The 8,957-nt window shown below is 40.8% G+C and overlaps 1 pseudogene; it reads right to left on the bottom strand.

The window, feature by feature from the left end:
• Window positions 1-950: 950 nt before the first annotated feature.
• Window positions 951-8,568, bottom strand: LOC138930749 (uncharacterized; annotated as a pseudogene).
• Window positions 8,569-8,957: the final 389 nt, after the last annotated feature.

The following is an 8,957-nucleotide window of genomic DNA, read 5'->3' as shown; positions in this document are numbered from 1 at the left end:
GATGGTGAATAAGGCATTCTGTTAAGTCTAAAGATGATACTGATGATAGAAGCATTGTATGCTGCAAAGACAAATCCACATTCACAGTATGCTATTTGAGAAAGAACAAAATTCTTTTACTTCCATGATAGAAGTGGTCTGATATAATCAACCTGCCCCCGGGGAGCTGGCTGATCAACCCAGGGTATGGCTTCATAGGAGGAGCTCAGTGTTGTTCTCTGTTGCTAGTAGATTGGGCAATTCAATGGTGGCCATAGTCAGACTGACTTTGATGGGTAGAAATCTATGTTACTTAGCACAACTACAACCTCCATCCCTGCTCATTTTGTTCATGAGCCCATTGGGCAATGATAGGTCTGACTGGTACCCAGGGATGGATCATACTATCAACTAGGTTACGAAAATCATGCTCTGCTAAGGTTACTCTTTGGTAACAATTCATATAAAATACAGATATCTTCATATTTTTTTGCCCATTCAGAGAGTTCTATCCACATAGTGTTAGTCACCCAACTCTCAGTGACCCCATGAACTGTAGCCAGCCCGGCTCCTCTGTATGGAATTATCCAGGCAAGAATACTGGAGTGGGTAGCCATTCCCTTCTCTAAGGGATCTTCCCTACCCAAGGATCAAATCTAGGTGTCCTGCATTGCAGACAGATTCTTTACTGTCTGAGTCACCAGGGAAGCCCTCTTTCCACATACCTCTTCCCCAAATGCCTTTGTTACCATTTTCCTGATCATATTCCTTCCAAGTACCAGACAATCCAGCCAAATCGTTGGTTACCACCCATAAATTTATATATAATCACAGATTTGACCATTACTCCTACCAAGTGAAGTGAACAACCAGGTGCACTGCTCAAAGATTTTACACTGGGAGAATGTCACTTTATCAGTGGCCTTCAGCAATGTCTCAGAAAGGGCCTGTAGTGCAGTATTTCTCCGCTTTCAGGTGGTGCCTTTATGTTGTCCAAAACCATCTGTAAACCAGGTTGGAGTCTTCTCTTTTTCTGCCAGCTTATCTTATAGAACTCCCCATAAGGCCAAATGGACCAGAATGGGAGAGAGAAGGTAATTTAAAAGAAATTGATTCAAAAAAAAAAAAAAGAGGAGTGGAGACCGTAGGCATTTGGGCCACTTCTTTACTTAACTTACTTGTGCCTCTAAAGCCTGCTTCAGTCCAATCCTGTATATACCACTTACACTTGATAATGGTGTGTTGCAGTGAATTTCCAACTTTATAGCTTGGTGTGTCAGATAAAACCCAGTTCATGATTGGCAGCTTAGGGAACATGGTAACTTGGTGGCCCATAGTAAAGCATTTAGTCTCTGCTAAGGCCCAGCAGCAGGCCAAAAACTAGTTCTCAAATGGAGAGTAGTTATCTGCAGATGATGGCAAGATCTTGTTCCAAAAGCCTAAAGTTCTGTGCTCCAATTCACCTAGACAGGCCTCTCAAAATCTTTAAAGATTATCCCTACCTTTGGGCTTCCCTGGTGGCTCAGAGGTTAAAGCGTCTGCCTCCAATGTGGGAGACCCGGGTTCAATCCCTGGGTCGGGAAGATCCCTTGGAGAATGAAATGGCAATCCACTCCAGTATTCTTGCCTGGAGAATCCCATGGACAGAGAAGCCTAGTAGGTTACAATCCATGGGGTCGCAAAGAGTCAGACACGACTGAGCGACTTCACCTTCACCTTCACCTACCTGCTTTAAGCACCATTGAATATGCAGGATAATATAGTCCAAGTGGCAGAGCAGTTTCCACAGCAGCCAGGACCTGTTGTAGAGCCTTCCCTTGTTCTGGGCCCCAATTAAAAGTAGCAACTTTTTGGTTGACTTGGTAAATGGACCACAGAAGTACACCAAAATAGGAATATGCTACCTCCATAATACAAAGAAGCCCACTAGGTGTTATGTCTCTTTCTTAGTTGTAGAAGGAGCCAAATGCAACAATATATCCTTCACTTAGAAAGGAATTCTCAACATGTCTCATATCACAAGACACCTAGAAATTTCACTGAGGTATAAGTCACCTGGCGAGAAGGCAATGGCACCCCACTCCAGTACTCTTGCCTGGAAAATCCCATGGATGGTGGAGCCTGGTAGGCTGCAGTCCATGGGGTCTCAGACACGACTGAGCAACTTCACTTTCACTTTTCACTTTCATGCATTGGAGAAGGAAATGGCAACCCATTCCAGTATTCTTGCCTGGAGAATCCCAGGGACGGGGGAGCCTGGTGGGCTGCCGTTTATGAGGTCACACAGAGTCCAGTCACACATGACTGAAGCGACTTAGCAGCAGCAGGAGCAGCATAAGTCACCTGAATTTTAGTCAGATATATTGCCCATTCTCTGACATACAAATGTCTTACCAAGTTTATAGTGGTTGCTATCTCTTGCTCTCTGGGTCCAATCAACATAATGTTATCAATGTAATAGAATAGTGTAGTATCTTGTGGAAGGGAAAATTGATCAAGGCCACTGAGAACTAAATTATAACATAGGGATGGAGAGTCCATACACTTCAGAGGAAGAATAGTGAAAGTGTATATTTGGCCTTCTCAGATGAAAGCAAAATGCTTCTGGTGGATTTTTATGTACAAAGATGTAGAAAAAGACATTTGACAGATCTATAGCTGTATATCAGGTACCAGGGGATATGTTAATTTGCTCAATCAGTGAAACTACATTTGGTATAGCAGCTACAATTAGAGGCATTACCTGCTTAAGCTTATCATGATCTAGTGTCATTATCCAAAACCCATCTGTCTTCCTCAAAAGCCAAATAGGAGAGATGAATGGGAATATGATAGGAATTACCACTCAGATGTCTTTCAATTCCATGTTGGTGGCACACATCTCTGCAATCCTTTCAGGAATGTGGTATTGCTTTAGATACACTGCTTTTCTAGTTAGAAGCAGGTCTAAGGGCTTCCATGTGGGCTTTCACATCATGATAACCCTCATTCCACAGATTATAGAGAACCAATGTGGGAATTCTACCCTTTACTAAGTATGTCTATTCCAATTATGCATTCTGAAGCTGGGAAAATAACCACAGTATGTTTTTGGGACACACTGTGAGATGGATCTGAGCTAAAACACTATTGATCACCTGACCTCCATAAGCTCCTACTCTGACGAGAGGACCACAGTGACATTTTGGGTTTCCTGGAATTAATATCAGTTCAGAGCCAGAGCCTAGTAGTCCCCAAAGGTCTAATTATTTCCTTTTCTTCAGTACACAGTTATTGTGGTAAAAGGCCATAGATCCTTTTGGGTAAGATTGAGAGAAAGAATAACAGTAAAATTATTAGTGTACTAGTCTTTCCTTGATGGAGAAGGCAATGGCACCCCACTCCAGTACTCTTACCTAGAAAATCCCATGGATGGAGGAGCCTGGTGGGCTGCAGTACATGGGGTCGTGAAGAGTCTGACATTACTGAGCAACTTCACTTTCACTTTTCACTTTCATGTATTGGAGAAGGAAATGACAACCCACTCCAGTGTTCTTGCCTGGAGAATCCCAGGGACGGGGGAGCCTGGTGGGCTGCCGTCTATGGGGTCGCACAGAGTCGGACATCACTGAAGTGACTTAGCAGCAGCAGCAGCAGCAGCAGAAGCAGTCTTTCCTTGAAGCAATGTGCCCTTCCTTTTTTTCAAGGGTTTCTGGGTCTGTAAACTGGCTTGTCTGGTAATTGATTGAGTGACTATGACTCCATTTCTATGACTTAGGTTGGACTTTGGTTTACTTGACTTAGGACTTTTCTGCTCATATAGATCAAGTTAGGTTTTAGTAGGTTTCCTATCTCTTTTACTTCTAAGAATACTATGATCAATTAGCCAATGCTATAGGTCTGGCAAGTCACACTTTTGTAATTGCAGCTTTAATTCTACTGTCCATTACAGAAATCATGCCCACATTGCCTTTAATGGTTGAATGCAGCCACTTGGCCTCTGTCATCTAAGGATACAATTATTCCCACTGCATTTAGGTTTTCTAATAAACAGTAGTTCCCACTGTGAGGTGTGGCCTACAAAGAAGAGTGACCACAGAGCTCTTCAAGGATGCTGTGGCTCTCCTCACAAATATATGCCTCACAACATTGGTAAAATGTATGTCTTTTGGACCATCTCTGTTTGGGTGAGTTGGTCTTTAATGACAACCTCCACCATTCCAACCTCCCTAAGCCCTAAGTCTTTGTAGCCCTTCCTCTGCTAAATCAAGGCATGTCTAGCATTTTCAGCTCACTCATGCTGGCTACCTTTTAGTTCTACCAAACAACAAACTAAACAAACTGTTAAGAGTCCTTTCTAACTCCCTGGGCTGTGACATTAAACATGTAATTTCTGTTTAATGAGCCCATATCAAAAAATTTGTCCTGATTCATTATGTTCCATCCACTATTATCCACACCCTTCTTATCCATTTCCACACATGTTCCCAGAATTTTGGTTTGTATAATTAGAAAATTCAAGTAGTTATTTTGAAATACATACACCTCCTTATGGGTCACACACATTGTACCTCATCTTTAGGGGCCTGCAGGTATTCCAGTCTAGTTATAGGTATAGAAGTAAAGAGTGGTGGTGGAGGTGGGCCCTTGGAAGAATCACCATTGTCTTACATGGCAACTGCCTTAGAAGGGATCTTTACAATTTCTTTGGGCAATGCATGATTAACTCTAGGTGGAAGAGGGAACCCTGATACTGCTATTGATGGAAAAGCTGATAACAATCAAGGTTGAGATGTTGCTGCTGCTGGAGGTAAAAGACTACTTTTGAAAGGAGTTGAGAAGTTAATTCTGCTGGGATTGAGGAGGGCACTTTCCACTGGTGGAAAGATGTCCCTTGGATTGGTAAATAAGATTTAAAAGAATTTTGGGGCCCAATGTCCTCAGCTTCTTCAGCGTCTTCCCACATTACCCCATTTCAATTTATAAGATCTCATTCTTTAAAAATCTATGTCCTCACTTTAACACAGACACCTTGCAAGGCTGGGAGTTCAACTTGCATTGTAAGTCAGCCAGTCACAAGATGACATTCTGTATTTGATTTTCAGCAATTTCAGCTCTACAGCTACAAGAGATAAGATTTCTTTCATGGCACATGTACACCTTCTTAGGTCATTTCTGTGCCTTTTTAAAAAAAATTAAATGTATTTATTTTTAATTAAAGGATAATTGCTTTATAGTATTGTGTTGATTTCTGCCAAGCATCAATATGAATCAGCCATAGGCATACTTATGTCCCCACCCTCTTGAACAACCCTCCCACTTCCCTCCTCATCCCACCCCTCTAGCTTGTTACAAAGCCCCAGTTTGAGCTTCCTGAATTATACAGCAAATTCCCATTGGCTATCTATTTTACTTATGGTAGTCTATGTTTCCATGTTACTCTCTCCATACATCCCACCGTCTCCTTCCTTCTCCCCAGCCCCATGTCCATAAGTCTATTCTCTGTGTATCACTGTTTCTGCCCTGCAAATAGGTTAATCAGTACTGTCTTTCTGTATTCCATATATATGCATTCCGTTCAGTTCAGTTGCTCAGTCATGTCCGACTCGTTGCGACCCCATGAATCGCAGCATACCAGGCCTCCCTGTCCATCACCAACTCTCGGAATTCACTCAAACTCATGTCCATCGAGTTGGTGATGCCATCCAACCATCTCATCCTCTGTCATCCCCTTCTCCTCCTGCCCCCAATTCCTCCCAGCATCAGGGTCTTTTCCAATGAGTCAGCTCTTTGCATGAGGTGGCCAAAGTATTGGAGTTTCAGCTTTAGTATCAGTCCTTCCAATGAACACCCAGGACTGATCTCCTTTAGGATGGACTGGTTGGATCTCCTTGTAGTCCAAGGGACTCTCAAGAGGCTTCTCCAACACCACAGTTCAAAAGCATCAATTCTTCGGTGCTCAGCTTTCTTCACAGTCGAACTCTCACATCCATACATGACTACTGGAAAAACCATAGCCTTGAATAGATGGACCTTCGTTGGCAAAATAATGTCTCTGCTTTTGAATATGCTATCTAGGTTGGTCGTTACTTTTCTTCCAAGGAGTAGGAGCCTTTTAATTTCATGACTTCAGTCACCATCTGCAGTGATTTTGGAGCCCCCCAAAATAAAATCTGACATTGTTTCCACAGTTTCCCCATCTATTTCCCATGAAGTGATGGAACCGGATGCCATGATGTTCGTTTTCTGAATGGTTGAGCTTTAAGCCAACTTTTTCACTCTCCTCTTTCACTTTCATCAAGAGGCTTTTTAGTTCCTCTTCACTTTCTGTCATAAGGGTGGTGTCATCTGCATATCTGAGGTTACTGATATTTCTCCTGGCAATCTTGATTCCAGCTTGTGCTTCTTCCAGCCCAGCGTTTCTCTCATATACTCTGCATATAAGTTAAATAAGCAGGGTGACAATATACAGCCTTGACGTACTCCTTTTCCTATTTGGAACCAGTCTGTTGTTCCCTGTCCAGTTCTAACTGTTGCTTCCTGGCCTGCATACAGATTTCTCAAGAGGCAGGTCAGGTGGTCTGGTATTCCCATCTCTTTCAGAATTTTCCACAGTTTATTGTAATCCATACAGTCAAAGGCTTTGGCATAGTCCTTAAAGCAGAAATAGATGTTTTTCTTGAACTCTCTTTCTTTTTCAATGATCCAATGGATATTGGCAATTTGATCTCTGGTTCCTCTGCCTTTTCTAAAATCAGCTTGAACATCTGGAAGTTCACGGTTCACATATTGCTGAAGCCTGGCTTGGAGAATTTTGAAAGTATATGATATTTATTTTTCACTTTCTGAGTTCATTCTGTACAATAGGCTCTAGGTTCATCCACATAATTAGGACTGAAATCAAATGCATTCCTTTTTATGGTTGAGTAATATTACATTGTATGTATGTACCACGGCTTCTTTATGCATTCATCTGTTGATGAATATTTAGGTTGCTTCCATGTCCTAGATAGTGTAAATAATGTTGTCATAAACATTGGGGTACATCTCTCCTTTTCAACTTTGGTTTCTTCAGGATATATGCCTAGTAGTGGGGTTGCTGGGTCGTATGGTGGTTTCCTAGTTTTTTAAGGAACCTCCATACTCACTTCCATAGTGGCTGCAGCAATTTACACCCCCATCAACAGTGCAAGAGGATTCCCTTTGCTCCACACCCTCCCCAGCATTTATTGTTTGTAGATTTTTTTTATGGTGGCCATTCTGACCAGTGTGAGGTGATATCTCATTGTAGTTTTTATTTTCATCACTCTAATAATGAGTGATGTTGAACATCTTTTCATGTTCATGAAAAGATGTTTATTAGTCTTCATGTTTATTAGTCTTCTGTATGTCTTTTTTGGAAAAATGTCTGTTTAGGTCTTTTGCCCACTTTTTGATTGGATTGTTTGCTTTTCTAGTATTGACTTGTATGAGCTGCTTGTATACTTTTAAAATTAATCCTTTGTCAGTTGTTACATTTGCTATTATTTTTTCTCATTCTGAGAGTTGTCTTTTCACCTTGTTTATAGTTTCCTTTGCTGTGAAAAAGCTTTTAAGTTTAATTAGGTCCTATTTGTTTATTTTTGTTTTTATTTTCATTACTCTAGGAGGTGGGCCATAAAGGATCCTGCTATGATTTATGTCATCGAGTGTTCAGCTTATTTTTTCCCTTAAGAATTTAATAGTTTCTGGTCTTAAATCCATTTTGAGCCTATCTTTGTATATGGTGTTAGGAAGTGTTCTAATTTCATTCTTTCACATGTAGCTGTCCTGTTTTCCCAGCACCACTTATGGAAGAAGCTGTCTTTGCCCCATTGTATATTCTGTCTCCTTCATCAAAAATAAGGTACTCACAGTGCATTGGTTTATCTCTGGGCTTTCTATCTTGTTCCATTAGTCTGTATTTCTGTTTTTGTGGTAGTACCATACTGTCTTGATGACTGTAGCTTTGTAGTAGTGTCTGAAGTCAACAAAGTTGATTCCTTCCAGCTCCATTCTTCTTTCTCAAGTTGGCTTTGGCTATTTGGGGTCTTTTTGTGTTTCCATATAAATTGTGAGGTTTTTTTTGTTGTTGTTTTTCTACTTCTGTGAAAAATGCCATTGATAATTTGATAAGGATTGCATTGAATCTGTAGATTGCATTTGGTAGTATAGTCATGTTCACAAGATTGATTCTCCAAGCCAGGAGCATGGATTATCTTTCCATCTGTTTATGTCATCTTTGACTTATTTCACCAGTGTCTTATAGTTTTCTTTATATAGCTCTTTTTTCTCCTTAGGTAAGTTTATTCCTAGATATTTTATTCTTTTTCTTGCAGTGGTAAATGGATTTGATTCCTTAATTTATCTTTCTAATATTTTATTGTAAGTGTATAGGAATGCAAGTGATTTCTGTGTATTGATTTTGTATTATGTGATTTTGATAAATTAATTGATTAGCTCTAGTAATTTTCTGATAGTACCTTTAGGGTTTTCTGTGTATAGTATCATGTCATCTGCAAAGAGTGAGACTTTTGCTTCTTCTTTTCCAATTTGGATTACTTTTTGTTTTTCTTCTCCTCTAATTCGCATAGCTAAAACTTTAAAACTATGTTGCATAATAGTGGTGAGAGTGGGCACCCTTGCCTTGCTCCTGATCTTAAAGGGAATGCTGTCATTTTTTCATGATTGAGAATAATGTCTGCTGTGGGTTTATCATATATGGCCTTTTTATGTTGAGGTATGTTCCTTCTATTGGAGAAGGAAATGGCAACCTGCTTCAGTATTCTTACCTGGAGAATCCCATGGACAGAAGAGCCTGGAAAGCCCCAGTCCATGGTATTGTAAAGAGTCAGAAGTGCCTATTCGACTAACACTTCGTTTCACTTCATGTTCCTTCTATGGGCTTCCCTGGTGGTGCTAGTGGTAAAGAATCTGTCTGCCAATGCCGGAGATGTAAGAGATGCGGGTTTGATCCCTTG

This window comes from Ovis canadensis, chromosome X (assembly GCF_042477335.2).
Source record: "Ovis canadensis isolate MfBH-ARS-UI-01 breed Bighorn chromosome X, ARS-UI_OviCan_v2, whole genome shotgun sequence".
NCBI lineage: Eukaryota > Metazoa > Chordata > Mammalia > Artiodactyla > Bovidae > Ovis > Ovis canadensis.
The sequence above is the reverse complement of the archived record's forward strand: the minus strand, read 5'-3'. Positions and strand labels throughout refer to the sequence as shown.